Raw genomic sequence first — 22,600 nt, 5'->3', positions numbered from 1 at the left:
CAGAAATATCTGTTCCATCTCTTGGCTATCACGCCTCAGCTTCTATTATCTGGGATGCTTTACTGACAAATATGCTTCAGTCACTATCACGGATAAGTATATGACTTTAAGGTATGTCTATGTATCACTTTGGTTAGCAGAATTCTTGCTTAGATTCCTGCCTCAAATGAATCAGAATAGGTAAAAGTTAGAAAGAAGAAACAGTGGCGATCCTGCTGTTGGTATTGAGTTTAAAGAACAACCTCAAAATTACTACACTGAGTATTCTCTGAGGGTCACCCCATAGATACTAACCCAGCCCATCACCGTTTTGCTTCCAAGATCGGACGAGATTGGGCTCTTGCGGTGAGGTATGATAGTAAACCGCAACAAGGTGTTCTACTCACCAATGAGAGTGCACCTAAATCATTAAGTTTCAAAGAAAAAAGTGTAGATCTGCTGTCTACGTTAGACCCAGGATTACTCCTAGGAATCATAGATCAGAGTCTACGAGGTAAGATAAGGATGAGAAGTAACAAGAAAAATTTTTTTGAGTCAAGAAGAAAAGATATACAGATTAAGCCCAGTTTCACATACAAATTTGTATTTGATTATGTGGGTTAGGTCTTGCCCACTGGATATCTCTACAAGGATTTAGTATATTTAGAATGTCCCGTATAAGATCTCAGTTAGCGTATTATATCAAATTATATCAAACGGAAAATCCCCGTTCAAATTTCATTCAAAATTGTGTTTAAAGAGACAATGACATAGCAATTTAAATAAGTCAGAGAAGGAAAAAACACGTGAACCCTTTTTCTTGTGTGAAAATGACCGTGTATCCTTTTTGTACAGCCATCCCCTCAATATTTCACAACATATGCAGTGATGATACCCAAAAATAGTGTTGTTATGCGAGAATGTTATACTTTCTCATGCATATGCAATCATCATCATGGTATAAAAAGACATCATTGGTGATAGTATTTTACATATATCTATCTTACCATATCATAGTATAAGGGATCATTACAGAATCAAAAACAGTGAACTTATTTCCATAAGCATCTGGGGAACAATCAATTCTGAATAATATATTATGTGATATTCACTATATCACCCGTTTACCCCAGGTGCTATAATAGCTCTACTCTCGTTGATAGAAATTCTGATGCCCTTACACAGATAGGTAATAAAACATTTAAATAGATTTAAATACCAAATACTGCCCAGGTCCCTGGGTCAGTTAAAGAGAGAGTATATACTGCTGGTATGATCCCACAATTAGGTCCTATTGCATGGCTTGCTGGAAAATTCAAGGTCCTGATGCATTCTTAGATAGGAAAACGCGTTTCACCCGTCTTGCGGGCTTGCTCACTTCCAATGCTGATAATCTGATCACAGTACCGGGTTTAAAAACCCTGGTGAATGTTGGTCAGCCAATGGCTGCTTCATTCTATGATTGGGAGTTCCGGTCCCGCTGACGTCAGCGGAAAGTGTCACATAGTGTATGGTTGCTTAGCAACCTACTTACATTAGGGTTGGATAAGGGGCCGTGATAAAAAGGTCTTGTGCTGCTATTGCACGGCGCACTGGATCAGGAGAGAAGAATAACTATTTAGATAAAAGAGGGAGAGAGGTCCGCGAGATGTAAGAGCAGAAACAAAGAACAAACACAAACGTTTCCTGGTAACATTACCAGATTGGGAATGTCCCAGGAACTCGTGTCATAGTCACGCCCACAGGTGGGCGGGTCGGTTGCTCTACTAACTAGAGTCTGCGTCATCACATCTAATGACGTGCTGGTCAGTTGCTAAGGTGACGGGGGCATGAATTATACCTCCGCGGGATTGCGTCTTGTTGCCCGTATCATAGTAACGCCCCACAGGCAGGCGGGTTGGTTGCTCTAGTAACTAGAGCTACGTCATCCCGTCACATCCTAGGCGTGCTGATCGGTTGCCAGGGTAACGTGGGCGTGCATCGTAACTCCGTAAGCTGGCGTCTCGTTGCCTGGCAACCCATATTGGATTGTAACCACAGGGAAAAGAGTGTACAGGATAAGGAACTTCTATATGTTATTCACTATAACACAGCTTAGAAGATTGTGTTATGGATATAGTTACATATTTGGTTAACACTGTTACTAGGTTATGCACGTATAGTGGTGCTTAATTAATTTAATTTGACCCGTGATTAGAAAATGAGTGTGCATAATTAGGGTTATGTGTGAATGGAACCATGTGGTTATAAAAGAAAAGTGGTAAATACAATAAATAATACTGAAATACAAAATAACATTTCGTTAATTGTTAAGTAAAATAAGTTGGATTATGATGAAATAATATAATCAAACAGAACAAAAATAAAAATAGAACAAAAATAAATTAAATTGAAATAAATTATTTTTTTAACTTTTTAAGAAGGAAATAAAATGAATTAGGAATGGATAATTAAACAGTGACCTAGGGTTTGGGTTAGGAGTTGGATGTGTAATGACGTGTGAATGTTAGTTGGAAAAGAAGAATAGGAAAAAATTAGGGGGGGGGGGTTTGTGTGAAAAAGGTGGGGAGGGAGGGAAAGAAAACTATTCAGGAGATAGGATAGTGATAAAATAGGATAGTGATGATTGTGTATGGGTGTAAGGGAAATGAATTGCTAGAATTATGTGTGCAATATAATGACTATAATTTCAGAATTTTTATGATGGGATGAAGTGAAAAGAAAAAACACACGTGAAGGAAAAAAGAAAACCAAATCATTGTGTTGAAAACAGGATTGTTGTGAATAATTAAGTATTGCAATGTGCTGAGTGAGTGGGGAATGGGGGATGGGAATAGGTTATATGTGTATAAATAGTAGTCGGTGTGTTATTGTAAAAATGAGGCGAAGTGAAAATGTAAATGGGGAAAGTTACTTGCAGGGGATGCATAGGGGAGAAAATTAACTAGGTGGGAGAAAGCGATTGTACAGTGATGTTAGTGTTAATGAGAGGATGTGGTGAGACGGGGAATAAAAGTGAGGAATTATGTGCTTAGGCCCATTGTAAATGGGGGTTATACCCATATTTATTGCTAATTTTCATTAGTTAATAACCCATTCTGATATTATACCGGTGGTTATCTTAGAGGAAGGCACTATAATTGATACTTTCATTGAGTCCCAGGGGTCTGTATGTATTTAATTTGAAAATCCATTCAGTTTCTCGTTTGAGCAGTTCTCTAGTCAAATCCCCTCCTCTTATTCCCATCTGTACTTTGTCCAGACCAAAGACCTTGAATTCTTTTGAAAAATCCGTGTGATGGGAATGGAAATGTCGTGCAACCGGAGTCAATTTCTTCATGCGGATTAGATCACTGGCAACATTCCGGCAATTCCCTGCGTGTTCCAATACGCGTTCCTTTAATTTGCGTGTCGTCATCCCAACATATTTCAGATTGCAACTGCACTCTATACAGTATATAACTCCTTGGGTACTGCAGTTGAAAAAGTGTTTGATCTGAATTGGTTCTCCATATCGATCGATCACTGAATTGATTTTAGATATGAGGGGGGCATGCTTTGCAATGCCCACAGGGGTAAGAGCCAGTTGGTATGTTTGATTTTCCCATTGGTTTTTGAAAATGACTCCTCACAAGGAGATCCTTTATATTCTTGGCTCTTCTCCAACTCATCTGAATTTTATCATCTATGAAAGGTGGTAGGTCGCTGTCTAATTTCAAAATAGGGAGATGTTTTTCTATTGCTTTTTTTATTATCCTCCATTCCGGGCAGAATGTCCCAATGAATCTGATTTTCTCATTCTTCTCTTGATATGTTGTTGGTTTGAGTGGAAAAATCAGAGTCTCCCTTGGTATTTTGGTTACTTCCACGCATGCTCTCTTCAGTGATCTTTTACTGTACCCCCTTTCCAGTAATCGTTGGGTCAGTTCATGACTCTTGGCTTTGAATACCTCATCTTCTGAGCAATTGCGTCTGAGTCTTAGGAATTCTCCCTTGGGGATATTTTCCACCGTAAGGGGAAAGTGTGCACTTGTTTGAAACAGTAAGTTGTTAGTTGCCGTTTCCTTCCTATACAATTCGGTAGTCAAGTATCCTTTGTGAGATTTGTATATATATACATCCTGAAAAGCTATTCATTCTTGGCTGATGGTATGTGTTAATTTCAGGTTCAGATTGTTGACATTGAGGAGTTGAATGAATTCCTGAAGTGAATCGAGTTCTCCATCCCAAATGACAAATATGTCGTCTATGTACCTCAGCCATAATATGATATGTGCTGTATATTTGTCATTGGTATCAATGAAGACAAACATCTTTTCCCACTATCCAAGAAATAGGTTCGCATACGTGGGTGCACACGCTGCCCCTATTGCGGTACCCCTAACCTGAAGATAGAAATGTTCTTGGAATGTGAAATAATTCTTCTGTAATACAAATGCTAGTAAGGTATACAGGAGATCATTGAAGGCACTCTTCTCTCCTTCATCAAGGAAATATTTGGTAGCCCTCAAGCCTGCTTGGTGATCAATGCTAGTGTACAGAGCTTTAACATCTAAAGTCACTAGATGGAAACTGTCTTCAAAGATGATATGTTGAATTTTACGCAGTAAATCTGAGGTATCCTTGAGATATGAGGGTAATTTTTTTTTCACTCTCTATCCTCTTAGCTAACAGCTGACTCAGTTTGTTTAAACAATCTATAGCCTTTGTCACAATATAAACAAATATATGTACAAATCCAACACCATTTAAAAGCTACCAATGAATTTAACTAACCCATGCCATAGTCAATTATAAATAGTGTTTCAATTGGGCCTAGAGAGAGAAATAGTGAGATAAATACTTAACTTGATGTAAAAATTACACACAGATGAAGAGTTTCCCCCCCCCCCCCCAGGATTTGTTAACCTTCTGCTTGCTACAAGATATGCTATTGAAATGTTAATGAACCTGTTCCACTTCCACCACTCTGGAACAACAAGCATGTGAACATCTGTTGATATGCAAATTAGAGGCTCTGTAGAAACTACATTCATTCAGTATGTGTGTATGAATACATGTGCTGTGTGAGGGGTTTCATAGAAGTGTAATAATAATGTGTGTATATATATATATATATATATATATAATATTATTTTATTATTATTATTATATGGGTATTTATATCAGTGTATGTTCTGCAAGATAGCTATCCAATCTGAATCATAGCATTTAAATTATAGTCAATAGCCGTATTATATTGAAGTGTTTTAAAATTGAATTTAACTAACCCATGCCATAGTCAATTATAAATAGTGTTTCAATTGGGCCTAGAGAGAGAAATAGTGAGATAAATACTTAAATTGATGTAAAAATTACACACAGATGAAGAGTCCCCCCCCCCCCCCCAGGATTTGTTAACCCTCTGCTTGCTACAAGATAGGCTATTGAAATGTTAATGAACCTGTTCCACCACTCTGGAACAAAAAGCATGTGAACATCTGTTGATATGCAAATTTGAGTCTCTGTAGAAACTACATTCATTCAGTATGTGTGTATGAATAAATGTGCTGTGTGAGGGGTTTCATAGAAGTGTAATAAATAATGTGTGTATATATATATATATATATATGTTATATTATTATTATTATTATTATTATTATTATTATTATTATTATTATATGGGTATTTTTATCAGTGTATGTTCTGCAAGATAGCTATCCAATCTGAATCATAGCATTTAAATTATAGTCAATAGCCATATTATATTGAAGTGTTTTAAAATTGATTGTTAAAGTGTTATTGTTAACGAAAATTTGCAAAATATTTGCATTTCATAAGTGAGGCTCCGTTCCTGCCTAAAAGTTTAGATAGCATATAGCGGAAGCTTTCCGGCAGGGGACTTCCGGTGCTCAAAGGGAATGTGGAAGCATTTATCTAACTACTACAATACAATACAAATAGTGTTTTTTTTTTACTTTTATTGTATTACTAGAGTTGAGTAACAGAGTGTGGCAAGCTGCGTGCAAAGGTACGCAGCGATACACATTTGCATACGCAAGTATACACGTGTCATAGTACAATAGTACGTGGACGCGTATATAGCGACGCACGGGTACACACGTGGACGCACAGGCAGGAAACGTGAGTGCATATTTATGCAAGCGGAAGTTAGCCGCATAATAGAAATTGATTGTTAAGGTGGGATAAACCACATTTTAACAGGTAACTATCTGATTTTAAAGCACATTACTATAATACTTTTTTTAAAGTGTAATACCTTTAAGGGGATGTTATCAATCACTGGTAAATGACTTTTTTTCTGTACAGAAAATCTAAAAGTATGTTGAAAAGTAAGTGTGAATGCATTGAACTCCATGACCAATTCAGGTTCCTGTAGAAGACGCTGAGTTAGCAGAGGCTTGGCGGCGTGAAGGCTAGCGACCTTACGTACTGAGATTGACGCACGTAATGAAAAAACATGCGGAGGAGCGTGATTTGATGTTACGCTCTGGCTGTGGAGCTAGTGGAATTTGACTCCCGTGATCGTAGGGCGTATAGAGAACAAGTATCTATAAGCTGTGCGATTGGACAGCACGTCTGTGTGAGATACACAGCGCAACGTGATACCATTTGCGTTATCTTGTGCAACTGCTTAATCATACACGCTGATAGCATACGCAGACGTGATTTGTATAAAGAAAAGGAAGTTTCGCTGACTCTCTCTCTTGAAACATTCCATCAGGCTTTCAACCTCCACTGAAAAAAGTGGGGTATTAATTCTGTTAATGCTCCATACTTCCAGTGCAGGTGTCTGGTAGGTACATTCCAGTGGAGAAGGAGCGGGTGAAAAGCGCTCTAAGGGACTTATCACCGTCGTCTCATGTGGGCCATTTGGTGTGTTGTGAAAAAATCCCACAATGGGAGCCAAATGGGCATGCGAGAGGCGTTCAGGAGCCAGGGTTCAGGCTGAGGAGCAGAGACCAAGAGGGTGCACTCGGTATATTATGTGTGGGAAATATGGTCCACACACAGAGGCTTTTTGTAATGATTGAGTATGTATGAATGGTGGAATATAATTTCCAGTAATTGGTGGTTTTGATCCTGAGGTATTGCAGGAAGTATGTTTAACCAAAGTCATATAAGACAAGAACGAAAACATAATAACTGTTTGAACTTGTAGCAACAATAAATAAGTAAAAAGAGAAAGCAAGTACACCACCATATGTGGATGTGGAAGCAGTTACATCCAGTATACGAACTATAGAAAAAAATAAAAATATGAAAAATATGAATGTAACCTATATATGTACTAATGAATGTCAAAGTTTTATTTAGGAGGAGAAGGTGACATGACTGGTTTCAGCCATTTCTCATGCACTCAGAGGAGCTGTAGCCTGCAGGGGAAGTGGCTGAGACCAGTGGAACTGGTAAGTATGGAGCCATTCAAGTACATATATAGTAAAACCCCCCAAAAAATAAAATAAAAATCAAGAAAGTAATGTCATAAATAGAGAATATCCTGTCCGCACATTAGTATTTCCCAGTAGGAAAGCGGACAGAGATAGGGTAACCCCCGGGTATTTCTTTTTAATTACCAAATAAGAAGTATTTATTTCTAGGAATGCCCTTGTCTAGATAAGCTCAGAAATGTTTGTGGGACCATGTACAGACCCTTAATACGGGATGAGAAGGATTGAATTAATACTTCGCATGACCTAGAACAGGGGCGGACATCCAGGCAGTGACAAAGAGCCAAAAAACCTTGTTAGGTACATCAAAGAGCCGACGGCGCACATGCAAAAATGGAATGTGGCCTTGTGCCTGCTAGACCACGCCCCTGGTATAAAATACATTGAAAAAGCCAGAACGACATAAAATAAAAAGTTTTAAAGTCAGATCCATTGAAAAAGCCACTTTCACATAAAATAATTGAAAAAGCCAGATTCACATAATAAACTTAAGTTCACCGATGTGACACTCCTGCTAGCACCCTCCTGTCACTCCAGCCAGCTCTCCCATGTGTCACTCCTGCTACCACCCTCCTATGTCACTCCAGCCAGCTTTCCCATGTGTCACTACTTCCAGCACCCTCCTTCATCACTCCAGTCAGCTCCTCCATGAGTCACTCCTGCCAGGACCCTTCTGTGTCACTCCAGCCAGCTCCGCCTTGTGTCACTCTAGCCCACCCTCATGTGTCACTAAAGTTCCCCCACTAAGTTGTGCCATTGCTGCAGCCCCTAATGTGTTCTCTGTTTGCCAGTGGGTGTCTCGCCTCTAGTATCTGGCTCCTTCAATTTTCAGTCCCTGTAGTGCTGCTGCGTGTCTTGCTGAAGTGTAGCAGTTTCTGTATCTGTTGTGGTCACATGATTTAGAGTGTTGGGAGCCACATTTAAATAATGAAAGAGCCTCGTGCGGCTCAAGAGCCACTGGCTGGCCACCGCTGACCTAGAAGCTTGTTTATTTTTTTGCTGTACTAGAAAATTCTCTGTCAGGATAAGATCACTGGTAAACACTAATTCGGCAAATGGGAGGAATGAGAGAAGTGCAACATTACCTTTTGACAAAACCTGCAGAAGTTACGATTGGGCCTATATGATGCTAAACCCTTTTCTTTTTTTTCCTAGCAGCAGTGGCCCCTGACTAACTTAATCGACAGAGATTTTGTTATGTAAATTGAAATGTGAATACATATATTGTACTCCCGCTCAGGAAGTACAAGGTATGTTAGATACTCCTCAAAGACTAATGTTGCATTCCACTGTTCTAGATTCATGTCCATCACAGGTAGAGGAAATTACAGGGTTCCCTATGGACTTAGGATGGACAGGACACTGGATTGATGGCTGAGGTAGTCCCAGTAGTGACACAGCAAGCACAAGCTTTAAGGGGGGTAGACCAAGTAGTTAATCAATTCCCCATAGTGCCCAATCCAGTTGTCATTTTAATAAAATCCTCTCCACCTCTACAAACTTTACTGTCACCAACCTCTATTCTGTTTTCTTCACAGTTTCCTCTTCATCTTTGCGTTCACAAAGGGGGTACAATACATGGACCCGATTCTCCCAAGGTTTCAAGTGACAGCCTGAGTATTTTCTCCCAAGCCCTACATGACTATTTACAGTCCTTTCAGCCTGAGAATGGGTCAGTGCTGATACAATATGTTGATGACTTGTTGTTGTGTGCTGATTCATTTGAGTCGTCCCTGGCAGATACGAAACAGTTTCTGTTTCATCTCTTCCAGACAGGACACATGGTCTCAAGGGATAAACTACAGTTTTGTAGGACAAGGGTCAAATACCTGGGACGTAGTACTGGTACATGATTTGACAGTTCATACACCACATGCCGTATTGGTCCTTCAAAGTTCTGGCCAAACCTGGTATGTTTCATCAGCACGATGGCACCAGTATATTACTGCAGTGTGCCTTGTTATGCACAAAGGGTGGAGGAAGGATGAGAATACTGGTGAAGGAAAATTTTGTATAGACACTGATATGCATGATGGTGTGGAATATCTGAATCAGACCTTTACTACGAGACCAGACATAAGTGACAGCCCATTGGTGAAAGCAGACCTGATATTTTTTTTTCTCTTTTTCCCTCTAGAGTTGTTTTTTTTTTTTTGAGTTATGCTCATGGTACTCTACATTTGCAAACACACAATAAATAAATTGAGATGCAAATTTGTGTTCCCTACAGGAAAGGGAGGTCTGGAAGGCGAAGGGGTATGGTCAGGAGTCCTCAGTATACTAAAGGATTGCAAAAAGCCCAGTTGTAGTAATGGATTTGCTATAATCAAGGTTTGTTTTGTTCTTTCTTTTTCCTGTTGAGAAACATTTTTTTTCAGGACATTCTATTTTTTTTAAACTATTTATAATAGGAGAAACAATCAGGTGCACAAAATACGTTTAGATGTACAATGACAAATACAGAAAGTTCTCCTAAACATTTTTCAAGAATAAATTTAACAGTCAAGAAATGGGGTAGTCCCACTAGGGGGGAACGAGAGACGGGGAGAAGAAAACAAAGGGGAGAAGAGGAGAAGGAAGAGGAGGAAATGGGGAGGGGAGAAGAAGAAAAAGGCAGATATAGATGAGCCAAACCAGGCCGAACCATGCCATGGGTTGAAGGTTATACCAATCATAACAGTATGCAGTGTATAAATATAGCAATATACAAAAAGATAAGTGAATAGATTGCAACTGATTAATCTAGAAGCTGCTAGGAAAAGTAGATGGGCGTCCGGAGGGAGGATCCAGGTATAGTGTGGCGAGTAGCTCCAGAAGGTCTGAACATAGGGGCAGTTAGAGTAACAAGTAGCAGGAGACATCTTAAGCAACCAGGGATTCCAAACGAGTTCAAATTTGTGTGGACAATCATGCAGATAATAAGTGATCTTTTCCATATTAGCAACAAACCACACGTAATTATTTAGTGCGGAGACAGTAGGGGCAGCGGGGGTCTTCCAATTCCTGGCTATCAAGGATTTAGCTGCCACCACTATATGGGAGAACAATTTATTTAGAAGCGGGTCAAGATCTGGATATGGACGTGCCAACAGAAATACCCAAGGGTGCAACGCGAGGGGAAGGCCAGAGAGGGATTTCAATAAGTCAAGCACCTTATTCCAGAAGTGAGCTATACGGGGACAGGTCCACCAGATATGGATGAGAGTTCCCCGATGTCCACATCCTCGCCAGCAAACCGGGGTGGCAGAAGGGAACACCCTAGACAGCTTATCTGGGGTGTAATACCACCGGATATACAGTTTATAGGATGTTTCCTTGAGTCGAGTTGAGATGAAGCTTTTAGCAATGCCCTCCCGAACTTCCTCCCAACAGGTATCATCTGGTGGGGGACCCAAGTCCCTCTCCCACTCCCGTCATGGCGAGTCTGCGGACCCGAGGAGGCCCCAACTAACATTGAGTATATTAGCGAAATTAGTCCTCTACATATGGGTCTTTTGGAGCATAAAGATTCAAAAGTGGTAAGATCCCACAGAACGTCAGGTTGAGGTAAGGAGAATAGGAAAGGTCGGATCTGGAAATGTTCAAAGAAGGGAGGGGATAGAGTAAAGAACTGGCAGGTGATATCTTCCAACGTCATCCAATGATCTCGGAGATAGAGATCATGCACCACATGAACTCCTGCGCTATACCAGGGAGTGAAACGAAGGGTCGAAACCCCAGCAAGGAATGCAGAGGGGGGTGAGAGGTGAGCAGGGGGAAGACAGTTTATATTTCGTGCGGGTTATGCCAGATAGAAAGATGGAATTTGAGAGAGGCAGAAGAGTCTGTCAAAGTGAGCTGGTATGGTTTGCCCAGACCCCATAGCGAAGCCAATGAGCGGATCCCCAAGGAGAGAGCCGCCACATCCACCCAGGCAATAGAGCCACGGGCAGGGGCGGAACTCCTGGAATCAATGGAGTCACCTGCCGCCGGGGCTCCAGGCCTGAAGGGGGCACTTTCTCCATTGTCCCGGGAGGATCGGACTGCACTGTGGGGGCCGGGGTGCCAGGTAATTTTCCCATGGTACCCATTGCTTACAGGCCATACCCCTCTCTGAAGGGGGGGGGGGGATCAACAAGCGGTGATCGCAAAGGCAAAGGGGGAGTGTATTTACTGCAGTACCCAGCACGTTCTGCACGTGTGCTTATACAGCATCATCAGCGAGCATGGGCATTGGGCATTTTCCTGTGTCCGGCTGTCAGTAAGCACTGTGCACTCCGAGTTTACACTGCAGTGGCAGCGCATCCTTCCTGACTCTGATGTGGCTGCCTGAGCTGCGGTGCGGAATGCCTTATACATGTAATCCCTCCCCTCTCTGCCAGATCCCCGAGTCTCAGCCTCAACCTGCTTAAGACAAACGCCACTCACACACGTCCCTGCCCCTCCTCTGCCCTATCTGTCTATTATAATTTCCCTCATCATGACTCCACCCCTTAGCCCGAGTCCCCGCCCACTCCTCTGCCCTATCTGACTATTATAATTTCCCTCACAATGACTCCACCCCCTCACCCTGAGTCCCCGCCCACTCCTCTGCCCTGACTATTACAATTTCCCTCACAATGACTCTGCCCCCTCACCCTGAGTCCCTGCCCCCTCCTCTGCACTGACAATTATAATCTACTCCCTACTGACCCTGCTCAAGACCCCGCCCCCCCAAGTCTCCACCCCTTCACTCTGTCTCATTCCTGATACGTGTGTGTATTCTGTTACTGTTCCCTGGAGCTCAGCAGGACAGAGACGAGTCAGAGCCTCCTACTGGGCAAGTAAGGGATGGGGAGGGGGGTTTGTCTTAATATTGACTGTGCTTGGGATGCTTTATTTATGTTTGTGTGTGGGGGGGAGGGGGGTGTTTGTATTTGTATGCCTTCTTTTATGTTGGTCACTGATGGTCTGCTATATCTAGTGGTCACAGCGGCGCTCTCTGCATTATCTGACTGTTACAGCGACGCTCTCTGCATTATCTGACTGTCAGCGGTGCTCTCTGCATTATCTGGCGGTCAAAGCGACACTCTCAGCATTATCTGGCAGTCACAGCGGCACTCTCTACATTATCTGACTGTTACAGCGACGCTCTCGGCATTATCTGGTGGTTACAGCGACGCTCTCGGCATTATCTGGCGGTCACAGCGACGCTCTCTGCATTATCTGACTGTCACAGCGACGCTCTCTGCATTATCTGACTGTTACAGCGATGCTCTCTGCATTATCTGACTGTCACAGTGATGCTCTCTGCATTATCTGACTGTTACAGCGACGCTCTCTGCGTTATCTGGCGGTCACAGCGATGCTCTCTGCATTATCTGACTGTTACAGCGACGCTCTCTGCATTATCTGGCGGTCACAGCGATGCTCTCTGCATTATCTGACTGTTACAGCGACGCTCTCTGCATTATCTGGCGGTCACAGCGACGCTCTCAGCATTATCTGGTGGTCACAGCGGCGCTCTCTGCATTATCTGGCGGTCACTGCGACGCTCTCTGCATTATCTGGCAGTCACAGCGGCGCTCTCTGCATTATCTGGCGGTCACAGCGACGCTCTCTGCATTATCTGGCGGTCACAGCGATGCTCTCTGCATTATCTGGCGGTCACAGCGACGCTCTCTGCATTATCTGACTGTCACAGCGACGCTCTCTGCATTATCTGACTGTTACAGCGATGCTCTCTGCATTATCTGACTGTCACAGCGATGCTCTCTGCATTATCTGACTGTTACAGCGACGCTCTCTGCATTATCTGGCGGTCACAGCGATGCTCTCTGCATTATCTGACTGTTACAGCGACGCTCTCTGCATTATCTGGCGGTCACAGCGACGCTCTCTGCATTATCTGGTGGTCACAGCGGCGCTCTCTGCATTATCTGGCGGTCACTGCGACGCTCTCTGCATTATCTGGCAGTCACAGCGGCGCTCTCTGCATTATCTGGCGGTCACAGCGACGCTCTCTGCATTATCTGGCGGTCACAGCGATGCTCTCTGCATTATCTGATGATCACAGCGGCGCTCTCTGCATCATCTGGCGGTAACAGCGGCGCTCTCTACATTATCTGGCGGTCACAGTGTCGCTCTCTGCATTATCTGGCGGTCACAGCGGCGCTCTCTGCATTATCTGGCGGTCACAGCGACGCTCTCTGCATTATCTGGCGGTCACAGCGGCGCTCTCTGCATTATCTGGCGGTCACAGCGGTGCTCTCTGCATTATCTGACTGTTACAGCGATGCTCTCTGCATTATCTGACTGTTACAGCGATGCTCTCTGCATTATCTGACTGTCACAGCGATGCTCTCTGCATTATCTGACTGTTACAGCGATGCTCTCTGCATTATCTGACTGTTACAGCGATGCTCTCTGCATTATCTGACTGTTACAGCGATGCTCTCTGCATTATCTGACTGTAACAGCGACGCTCTCTGCATTATCTGGCGGTCACAGCGACGCTCTCGGCATTATCTGGCGGTCACTGCGACGCTCTCGGCATTATCTGGCGGTCACTGCGACGCTCTCTGCATTATCTGGCAGTCACAGCGGCGCTCTCTGCATTATCTGGCGGTCACAGCGACGCTCTCTGCATTATCTGACTGTTACAGCGATGCTCTCTGCATTATCTGGCGGTCACAGCGACGCTCTCTGCATTATCTGGCGGTCACTGCGACGCTCTCTGCATTATCTGGCAGTCACTGCGACGCTCTCTGCATTATCTGACTGTTACAGCGATGCTCTCTGCATTATCTGACTGTTACAGCGACGCTCTCTGCATTATCTGGCTGTTACAGCGACGCTCTCGGTATTATCTGGTGGTCACAGCGGCGCTTTCTGCATTATCTGGCGGTCACAGCGACGCTCTCTGCATTATCTGGCGGTCACAGCGACGCTCTCTGCATTATCTGACTGTTATAGTGACGCTCTCTGCATTATCTGGCGGTCACAGCGACGCTTTCTGCATTATCTGGCGGTCACAGCGACGCTCTCTGCATTATCTTGCGGTCACAGCGGCGCTCTCTGCATTATCTGGCGGTCACAGCGATGCTCTCTGCATTATCTGGCGGTCACAGCGGCGCTCTCTGCATTATCTGGCGGTCACAGCGGTGCTCTCTGCATTATCTGACTGTTACAGCAACTCTCTCTGCATTATCTGGCGGTCACAGCGACGCTTTCTGCATTATCTGGCGGTCACAGCGACGCTCTCTGCATTATCTGGCGGTCACAGCGGCGCTCTCTGCATTATCTGGCGGTCACATCGATGCTCTCTGCATTATCTGGCGGTCACAGCGGCGCTCTCTGCATTATCTGGCGGTCACAGCGATGCTCTCTGCATTATCTGACTGTTACAGCGACGCTCTCTGCATTATCTGGTAGGTCACAGCGACGCTCTCTGCATTATCTGGCGGTCACATCGACGCTCTCTGCATTATCTGACTGTTACAGCGACGCTCTCGGCATTATCTGGTGGTTACAGCGACGCTCTCGGCATTATCTGGCGGTCATAGCGACGCTCTCTGCATTATCTGACTGTTAAAGCAACGCTCTCTGCATTATCTGACTGTTACAGCGACGCTCTCTGCATTATCTGGCGGTCACAGCGGCGCTCTCTGCATTATCTGGCGGTCACAGCGACGCTCTCTGCATTATCTGACTGTTACAGTGATGCTCTCTGCATTATCTGGCGATCACAGCGACGCTCTCTGCATTATCTGATGGTCACAGCGACGCTCTCTGCATTATCTGACTGTTACAGTGATGCTCTCTGCATTATCTGGCGATCACAGTGACGCTCTCTGCATTGTCTGATGATCACAGCGGCGCTCTCTGCATCATCTGGCGGTCACATCGGCGCTCTCTGCATTATCTGGCGGTCACAGCGGCGCTCTCTGCATTATCTGGCGGTCACAGCGACGCTCTCTGCATTATCTGGCGGTCACAGCGATGCTCTCTGCATTATCTGATGATCACAGCGGCGCTCTCTGCATCATCTGGCGGTAACAGCGGCGCTCTCTACATTATCTGGCGGTCACAGCGGCGCTCTCTGCATTATCTGACTGTTACAGCGATGCTCTCTGCATTATCTGGCGGTCACAGCGACGCTCTCTGCATTATCTGGCGGTCACAGCGATGATCTCTGCATTATCTGACTGTTTCAGCGACGCTCTCTGCATTATCTGACTGTTACAGCGACGCTCTCTGCATTATCTGGCGGTCACAGCGGCGCTCTCTGCATTATCTGGCGGTCACAGCGGCACTCTCTGCATTATCTGGCGGTCACAGCGACGCTGTCTGCATTATCTGGCGGTCACAGCGACACTCTCTGCATTATCTGACTGTCACAGCGACTCTCTCTGCATTATCTGGCGGTCACAGCGACGCTCTCTGCATTATCTGGCGGTCACAGCGGCACTCTCTGCATTATCTGGCGGTCACAGCGACACTGTCTGCATTATCTGGCGGTCACAGCGACACTCTCTGCATTATCTGACTGTCACAGCGACGCTCTCTGCATTATCTGGCGGTCACTGCGGCGCTCTCTGCATTATCTGGCGGTCACAGCGGCGCTCTCTGCATTATCTGGCGGTCACAGCGACGCTCTCTGCATTATCTGACTGTTACAGCGACGCTCTCTGCATTATCTGACTGTTACAGCGGTGCTCTCTGCATTATCTGACTGTTACAGCGACGCTCTCTGCATTATCTGGCGGTCACAGCGACGCTCTCTGCATTATCTGGTGGTCACAGCTGCGCTCTCTGCATTATCTGGCGGTCACAGCGACGCTCTCTGCATTATCTGATGATCACAGCAGCGCTCTCAGCATTATCTGGCGGTCACAGCGGCGCTCTCTGCATTATCTGGCGGTTACAGTGATGCTCTCTGCATTATCTGGCGGTCACAGCGACGCTCTCTGCATTATCTGACTGTTACAGCGGCGCTCTCTGCATTATCTGGCGGTCACAGCGACGCTCTCTGCATTATCTGACTGTTACAGCGACGCTCTCTGCATTATCTGACTGTTACAGCGGTGCTCTCTGCATTATCTGGCGGTCACAGCGACGCTCTCTGCATTATCTGGTGGTTACAGTGATGCTCTCTGCATTATCTGACTGTTACAGCGACGCTCTCTGCTTTATCTGACTGTTACAGCGACACTCTCTGCATTATCTGGCGGTCACAGCGATGCTCTCTGCATTATCTGACTGTTACAGCGACGCTCTCTGCATTATCTGGCGGTCACAGCGGCGCTCTCTGCATTATCTGGCGGTTACAGCGATGCTCTCTGCATTATCTGACTGTTCAGCGACGCTCTCTGCATTATCTGACTGTTACAGCGACGCTCTCTGCTTTATCTGACTGTTACAGCGACACTCTCTGCATTATCTGGCGGTCACAGCGGCGCTCTCTGCATTATCTGGCGGTCACAGCGACGCTCTCTTCATTATCTGACTGTTACAGCTACGCTCTCTGCATTATCTGACTGTTACAGCGACACTCTCTGCATTATCTGACTGTTACAGCGACGCTCTCTGCATTATCTGACTGTTACAGCGACACTCTCTGCATTATCTGGCGGTCACAGCGGCGCACTCTGCATTATCTGGCGGTCACAGCGACGCTCTCTGCATTATCTGACTGTTACAGCGACGCTCTCTGCATTATCTGACTGTTACAGCGACACTCTCTGCATTATCTGGCGGTCACAGCAGTGCTCTCTGCATTATCTGGCGGTCACAGCGACGCTCTCAGCATTATCTGGTGGTCACAGCAGCGCTCTCTGCATTATCTGGCGGTCACAGCGGCGCTCTCTGCATTATCTGGCGGTCACAGCGGCGTTCTCTGCATTATCTGGCGGTCACGGTGACGCTCTCTGCATTATCTAGTGGACATAGCAACGCTCTCTGCTTTACATGATGGCCACTATATCGTCTGTATTATTTGTCGGGCGCTGTGATGCTCCGTGTATATAATAATTATATTATAAGTCTGTATAATATGGTGGTCATTTTCAGCGCTCTATGCCACACCCCTTCAATCATCTGCCGCTTCGCACCACCTCTCATCAGTGGGCCCCTACCATTTGCCCTGTGGACCCTTCATGTCCTAGTCCGACACTACCCCATTCCCTGTCCTTTCAGACCACACATTGGCCCTCATTCCGAGTTGTTCGCTCGTTATTTCCTTCGCATCGGTGCGATTTTCCGCTAACTGCGCATGCGCAATGTTCGTACTGCGGCTGCGTCAAGTAAATTTGCTAAGAAGTTTGGTATTTTACTCACGGCATTACGAGGATTTTTCTTCGTTCTGGTGATCGGAGTGTGATTGACAGGAAGTGGGTGTTTCTGGGCGGAAACTGCCCGTTTTATGGGTGTGTGTGAAAAAATGCTGCCGTTTCTGGGAAAAACGCGGGACTGGCTGGAGAAACAGGGGAGTGCCTGGGCGAACGCTGGGTGTGTTTGTGACATCAAACCAGGAACGAAACTGACTGAACTGATCGCAGAGGCAGAGTAAGTCTCGAGCTACTCAGAAACTGCTAAGAAATTTCTATTCGCAATTTTGCGAATCTTTAGTACGCAATTCTGCTAAGCTAAGATACACTCCCAGAGGGCGGCGGCTTAGCGTGTGCAATGCTGATATAAAAGCAGCTAGCGAGCGAACAACTCGGAATGAGGGCCATTGAGAAGAAGTGGAAAGAGGGAGATCATGACAGCAGGGACACTGCTCTCCATGTTGAACAGCGCTGCACTGGCTGTTGTGTCCCTGTTTTAGCCTGCAGACATGAGAGCTGCATCAGAAATGGACCCCCTGTGCATCGCAGTAGTGCAACCCGGCAGAGTGAGACACTTGAGATCAGCAACACAAATACCCAGAAAGTGCAGACAGATAGGTACAGGGCTGTTCTGGGGCATTAGAGGGCACATTACTAGCTATAGCCATAGTTACCGACATTCTGGCTGCTCTCTGCAGGAGAGAGCAGCCAGGTCGGCTCAGAGGGCGGGCCGGGGAGGCTGTGACGTAGGGGAGGGGGTGAGCTGTAGGTGGGACGGGGCGGAGCAAGGGCGGGGTCACGATGATGCAACCCTTAAGCCACGCCCCCGCTCTGTAATGCCGCGATCACGGCATTACACTGCAGGGGGCGTGGCTATGATGACGCGATTCAGCAAGAATCGCGTCATCAACTGCCCAGACCGCCCACTTTACACACTAAGTGGGCGGACGGGCAGGGGGGACCCCGCGAATCGGGAGACTTGCCTGCTCTTCCAGGGGGCCGGGAGGGTCACCCGATTTTCGGAGAGTAGGCAAGTATGGCTATAGCACCAGCTCAGTGATGCGTGATGCCAGGGACAGCCGTCAGAGAATTCACAGCCTGTACTCGGTAGAGCTAAAGGTGGCAAATTTAAAACTGCAGACATTGAACAATGAAATGTGCATTATGTGATCCTGTGACTGAAGAAGTGACAGGGCAGCCTGCATTCCTCACCATTACACTCACTGCTCCGGAACCCCTCCAGTGATTTTATTAGGGTCCCTGGCAAGCTGACTCATGTTTAACCCTTTGGATGCAGGAAGTAGTTGTAACTTCACTGCATAGAGATGTGCTTATTGCTGCTGAGTGTGACATGGAAGGTCTATAAGTGCTTACTTTTATTATTGCAGTTTATTTATGTGTGTCTCTGTGAGTTGCGGGGGTTGGCTTTTTGGCAGGGGGGCACCAACCATTATCTTGCCTCCAGGCGCCTGGTATGAACTTACGCCACTGGCCACGGGGTACAAAAGAAGTCACTATTGGCTCAGCTGACTAGCCAGATAATAAAATGTAATATCCGGGAATCCCCGGCCACCTGCAGAGCGAGGGAGTCGGAGAACGGTAAAAGCTATTCTTGGAGGTTTATCGTTCCACGCAAACTTCGCAAATGAGGTCTGGGCATCCCAAAGAACCCTCTCCGGAACCTTGACAGGTAAGGTTTGAAAGAGGTAGAGGAGTTGCGGCATGACCGTCATTTTGAGGGCAATTATCCTACCCAGCCAGGAAATGATATGGGACTTCCATCTCGCCAGGTCAGATTTAATCTTAGTGAACATGCGTGGGAAGTTTTCTGAATATAAGGAGCTATAGTGAGATGTAATATAGACTCCTAAGTATTTGATCTTGTTCGTTTGCCAGCGAAGGTCATGGGAGGACTGTAGAGCACGTCTAAGATCCCCTGATATATGTAATAACATAGCTTCAGATTTGACAAAATTAATTTTATATCCCGATAGGGAGCCATAGTCCTTTATAATTTTATACAAGGCGGGGAGAGAAGACTGTGGCTGAGTGAGGGACAGTAGTACATCATCAGCAAAAAGTGAGATCTTAAACTCCTGCGAGCCCACCTTCACTCCCCGAATTCCACCAGAATTCCTTATCACAGCAGCCAGGGGTTCTATGACCATGGCAAACACCAGGGGGGAGAGAGGACAGCCCTGCCTCGTACCGTTGGATAATGGGAAGGGAGCGGAGAGCACTCCATTGGTAAGAACCTTAGCTATAGAGGATGAATAGAGAGCCGAGACCCCCGTCAAAAATTCAGCCGAAATTCCAAACGCCTGGAGAGTCTGAAACAAGAAGGGCCATGATATGCGGTCGAACGCCTTTTCAGCGTCAAGTGAAAGGACAATAGATGGGGTGTGTCTGCAGTTCAGTCGCTGTATTAAATCTATCGCTCTTCTAGTGTTATCTCTGGCCTGATGACCAGGAATAAAACCAACCTGATCATAATGGATCAGGCCAGGGAGCACGCCATTGAGACGGGTAGGTAAAATTTTAGCATAGAGCTTAATGTCCAGATTCAATAGGGATATCGGCCAATAGCTAGCGCAGTCTCGGGGGTCTCTACCCTCTTTGTGGATAACTATTATTCTGGCCTCCAGCATGGTGCTTGGGAAGGGGGTGCCATGCAGTACAGCATTGAACAATACTCTGAGATGCGGGATTAAAATGGTGGCAAATTTCTTATAGTACGATGCTGAGAAGCTATCGGGCCCTGGCACTTTCGAGGACTTAAAGGACTTCAGGACGGCCGCAATTTCCTCATCCGTTATATCTCTATTCAGTTCCGAGGAAGCACAGACAGACAATCTGGGGAGTTTTGCCCTACGCGAGAATTCCGAAATTAAAACGTCTGGGGGGCCAGAACCTGGGTTAATAGATTTAAATTATAGAGTTGAGCGTAAAATTCCTGAAATGCCTTATTTATGGCATCCGGGGCATATGTGGTCTCACCTGACGCAGTATGCACCGCCAAGATATTATTTCGAGAGCGCTGGGCTTGGAGACGGAATGCCAGCAACCTATCCGCTTTATCTCCTTTCTCATAAAAGGACTGATTAAGTCTCTGAAGGGTCTTAGCTGTCTGCTCTGATAAGAAAAGTGACAATTCCGACTGCGCCCTCAGCAAGGTCTCTAGATTAGCAGGGGTGGGGGAAAGCTTATGTTGTCTTTAAAGCACCTGGAGTCTAGTGGACACGGAGAGGAAGTTCGACTCCTGCAACTTTTTGTACCTAGCTGACTGACTTATCAAATGGCCGCGGAGAACGGCTTTATGTGCTTCCCATAAGATGATAGGTGAGGTCTCTGGAAGATCGTTAAATAAAAAATAGTCGGTAATGTGACTTTTAATCAAATTTGTAACTTCCAGATTATGCAATAGGGAGTCATTCAATCGCCATGAGGCAGGAGGGGGAAGGGGGGCAATAGAATGGAGCTCAGCAGTGATCGGACAATGGTCATACCATACCATAGGGAGTATACATGTAGACTTCAGTTTAGAGGAGAGGCCCTGGCTGAGCAGGATCATATCTATCCTAGAGTAGGATTTATGTACAGGGGAGTAGAAGGTGTAGTCCCTAGTGAGTGGGTCAGTAAGTCTAAAGGAATAAAAAAATAAGTGGAGCATCAAAAGATCTAATAGGGCGAGAGATCCCGAGGATGGACGTTTGGAGGTAGGAGAAAGAGAAGAGGGAGGGGAGGATCTGTCCAACGAGGCATCCAGAACCTCATTAAAGTCACCGGCCACTATGACCTCACCTCAACGGAGCTTAGTCAAGCGTGAGTTCAAACCCCTAAAAAAGGCCGCCTGATTCTGGTTCGGAGCATAGACATTAACAAGGGTACACAGGATGTTGTTTAGTTTCCCAACAAGGATTAGCCATCTACCAGATTTATCTGCATGACTGTCCAACAACTCGAACGTGAGGTGAGCAGCGAGTAATATGGAGACCCCCCTTTTTTTGTGTGTTGCATCACAAGCATGTAATGGTAGTGGGAAGGATTTAGATTTTAAGTCAGGGTGGAGGGACTATTTAAAATGGGTTTCCTGCAAGAAAACCAAATAACCTCTGGCCTGTTTAAGGGAAAGAAAGAGCTTAGTGCATTTGGTAGGGCTGTTCAAACCTTTGACATTGTGGGAATATACCCTAAGAGCCATGACGATCAACTCTCTGGAACGCCACGTCTCCTCCCTCCGGACACCGCTTCACTGCAATAGACCAAACAAAAGACAGTTCAAACATTAGAAACAGGCATGGCAATCGGCATACATCAACGAACGACTGAGTAAGAGAAATAAGAAAAAAGAACAATAAAGATAGAGTTCGGGGTAAGTAGAGAAGAGGGGAACATTGGAGACCAGAAGAAACGACATCTGGTCTAACATGCCGGTCAGGAAACGACAGAGAAGAGTCACTAAGTGACAACAACCGGACTTGGGTATAAGACCCAGTAGAGGGGACGCGGCCCAGCCAGCCCAGGCACATCAAGCACAACGGACACTCAACAACATGTGTCCTGAGTCCAGGGACCAGTGGTAAAAGGAGAAAATGAGAAAATACGGGACTTGGTGTCCCAAGGCCTACTACCGCATAAGGCAGCTAGTAACAAAAACAGAGCTACCCAGGGCTAAAACAAGTCTAGACTGGGGCATGTAACAGAACTGATCTACAACAAAGCAAGGGGCGTTGATTCCCACACAGGGGGGCACGACCCCCGTAAGGAGGGTCACGACATAAAATACACAGAAAACTTACTAAAACAGAGGAAAGGGCTTTAGATCCCACATGCACACAGAAGGTGCGGAGCAGAGCAGATCTAAAATCTAAGGCTGAAAAAAAA

General features: G+C 45.7%; 1 pseudogene; it reads right to left on the bottom strand.

The window, feature by feature from the left end:
* Positions 1 to 246: 246 nt before the first annotated feature.
* LOC134937668 (5S ribosomal RNA) lies at positions 247 to 364 on the bottom strand (annotated as a pseudogene).
* Between the last annotated feature and the right edge of the window lie 22,236 nt (positions 365 to 22,600).

Source organism: Pseudophryne corroboree, chromosome 6, assembly GCF_028390025.1.
Source record: "Pseudophryne corroboree isolate aPseCor3 chromosome 6, aPseCor3.hap2, whole genome shotgun sequence".
Lineage (NCBI taxonomy): Eukaryota > Metazoa > Chordata > Amphibia > Anura > Myobatrachidae > Pseudophryne > Pseudophryne corroboree.
This window is presented reverse-complemented; position numbering and strand designations above follow the sequence as displayed.